The sequence below is a fragment of the Bubalus bubalis genome, chromosome 13 (genome assembly GCF_019923935.1).
Source record: "Bubalus bubalis isolate 160015118507 breed Murrah chromosome 13, NDDB_SH_1, whole genome shotgun sequence".
Lineage (NCBI taxonomy): Eukaryota > Metazoa > Chordata > Mammalia > Artiodactyla > Bovidae > Bubalus > Bubalus bubalis.
Genome location: NC_059169.1, coordinates 66,391,414 through 66,394,603, shown reverse-complemented (window position 1 = coordinate 66,394,603; position 3,190 = coordinate 66,391,414).

The following is a 3,190-nucleotide window of genomic DNA, read 5'->3' as shown; positions in this document are numbered from 1 at the left end:
CTCTGATGCTGGGAGGGATTGGGGGCAGGAGGAGAAGGGGACAACAGAGGATGAGATGGCTGGATAGCATCACTGACTCGATGGACGTGAGTCTGAGTGAACTCCGGGAGTTGGTGATGGACAGGGAGGCCTGGCGTGCTGCGATTCATGGGGTCTCAAAGAGTCGGACATGACTGAGCAACTGAGCTGAACTGAACTGAAGGGAAAATCAATTTAGAAATAGCTAACACTGCACTTGCAAAACACATTGTTTTCATGACTGTGAAGGGGCATCCCATTCAGAGGGAAAGTGGCTTCCTATTCCAAAGACTGTCTATGACCTAGTCCCAAGAAATGATGGAAACAGCAAGTTTTCCTGTTGCTCTTAACATCAGAGGTTAGTCCCAAAGTGGAAGTGACATAGTGATCAAGTAGAGGCCAGGAGGAAACAGTGGAATCTACAGATGGATGGTATAGGAGGAATGGACTTTGAGTTTTCAAATGTGCAGCAAACTGGAAAAGCATTAGACAAAGACAGGAAGAGAGGTGATAAATGTTTGAACACACTTATCAGTCAAAAGCTTCCCAGGTGGCGCTAGTGGTAAAGAATCCACCAGGCAATGCAGGAGAAGCAAAGCGGTTCTGTCCCTGGATGAGGAAGGAAGTAGGAAATGGCAACCCGCTCCAGAATTCTTGCCTGGGAAATCCCATGGACAGAGGAGCCTGGTGGGCTACAGTCCATGGTGCCGCAGAAAGTTGAACACGATTGAGCACAGCACAGCAGTCAATGACTCAGCAATCTTCTATCCAAATGATGCTGTGAAAATTAACCCCAAATTCCCATTTTAGAATGAAGACAGCTGAGTCCTGAGAAATACAGCTCAGTTCCCACTCATGGGAATAATGGTTATCATGTATTAATGCCAGTTATTATTCTGAATTTTTTTTTTTTTTTGTCTGTGAATCATGTGGGATCTTAGTTCCCCAACCAGTTCCCCCACCAGGGATCGAACCCATATCCCTGCAGTGGAAGCATGGAATCCTAACCAGTGGCTTGCCAGGGAAACCCCTATTGTGAGTATTCTCCATATACTATTTCTCACACAGATGACCCTGGTAAAGACAATCTGCATGCCCATTTTACAGATGGGGGAGAAAAACACGAAGGGGTAAAGTTACCCAGTGTCACACAGTTAGTTCATGGTAGAACCAGGATTTCTTTAAATCTAGGCAACATGAGCGCAGAGCCTGTTTCTTAACCTACTATGACTGTAACATCGTTTCCACACCAAGTCATAACCCAGGATGTATGAGGAGCATGCAGAGGACAGGAGTCTAAAGCAGAATGTCTCTGACTGTGCGTGTGCTTGTGTGTCTGTTTTAATCTGTTTCTGGTCCCCAGCCACCTTTTCTTAAGTTCTAATATTCCATATTAATTCTTATAATTACTATCTGTGGATGACAGCCCTGCCTGGTTATTACTGTAATTTGAGTTTCTGGAGAAGGCAATCAGGATTATCAAGCAGTTGGCAAAAGTAACCCACAATCTGGGAGGTTTTTTCAGATGAAGTTGCTAAGAAGGAAATAACTACATGTTTGGGAAGAAAAAAGACCAGGAAAGTTAAAATGAGCTGGGAAATCTCAGAAGTTGTTTTGTATTGTTTTGTTTCCACAAACAAAATATCATTTGGAATATTGGTATGAGAAAGATGAACATCAGAAAATTAGAAGATTAGTGTTTTCGGTATTGGAATGAGTGCAAAATTGCCCTTGTTTCCAAGTTATATGATGAAAGAAGGACTCCTGGGGTAGGAGCCTGGGGATCTGGATTCGAGAAGGAGCTTTACAATTTGGGAGCTGTTATCTTTGATAAAGGCTCCCTGATGACTCAGTGGTAGAGAATCCACCTGCAATGCAGGAGAGATGGGTTCAATCCCTGGTTAAGGAAGATCCCCTGGAGAAGAAAAAGGCAACCAACTCTAGTATTCTTGCCTGGGAAATCCCACAGACAGAGGAACGTGGCAGGCTACAGTCCATGGGGTTGCAAGAGTCGGACATGTCTTAACAACTAAACCACCACCACCACCGTCTTTAATAAATTACTTATTCATTCATACAACAAGTGGCTGTTGGATGATAGCTATGTGTCTGCATTGTTCTAAATGCTAGAGGTGCCATCGCAGAAAAAAAAAATAAACTCAGTTATTCCCTCACAGAAGTTACAGTGTACAAGTCAGGAGTCACCATTTTCTGTAAAGGGATAAACAGGAAATATGTTAGATTGTGCAGGCTATACAGTCTCTAAAAAGCAACCACTCAACTATATTATGGCTGTTTAGTCGCTAAGTCATGTCCAACTCTTTTGCAACCCCATGGACTGTAGCCCACCAGGCTCCTCTGTCCATGGAATTTCCCAGGCTAGAATTCTAGAGTAGGTTGCCATTCGTTCTCCAGGGCATCTTCCTGACCTGGGACTTGAACCCATGTCTCCTGCATTGATAGGTGGATTCTTTACCACTGAGCCGCCAGGAAAGCCCAAAAGTGACCAAAAGCAACATAGAAACAAAAAGACATGGCCATGTTCCAGTAACAGTTTATTTACAAAAACTCAGTGGTAGGACAAATTTGCCCAGCTGACTGCAATTAGCCAACCCCTGATCCAGAGGAAGAAACAAACATTAACCAAATAATGATATGTATGGTAACATGTGCAAAGGCCCTGTGGCACAGAGGACACATGGGTTTAGTAGAGTTTTAGTAGGGTTTAGTTTAGTAGGGTTGATCGAGGCCAATGGGGCTCTTGCTAAATGACAGATCATGTGAGTGTGGCTAGAAAAGGAGGGAGAAACAGACCAGCAGTTCTTTTAGGGCACATACGATTTTCATCTTTACGTATTAACCATTGGCAATCATTGGATTATTTTAAGCAGGATGGAGATACCAGATTCGAGTGTCAGAAGATCACTCACTGCAGTGTGTACAAGGCATTGGATGAAATTTCCTCATCGGAAACTTAAGGGTGGAGATGCGTGCCCTGTGGATTGGACAGTTCATTATGATAAGCAAATTACATGTGATATAGATGTGTTTTATATCAATGATACAGACAACTACATGGGGATAATCTAAAAGAAGCAGCGCAATCAGAAGGTCCTACACATACCTTTGAATTTTCTCTATGAACAGTGGCAGTCTGAACTCAGGAAGGAGA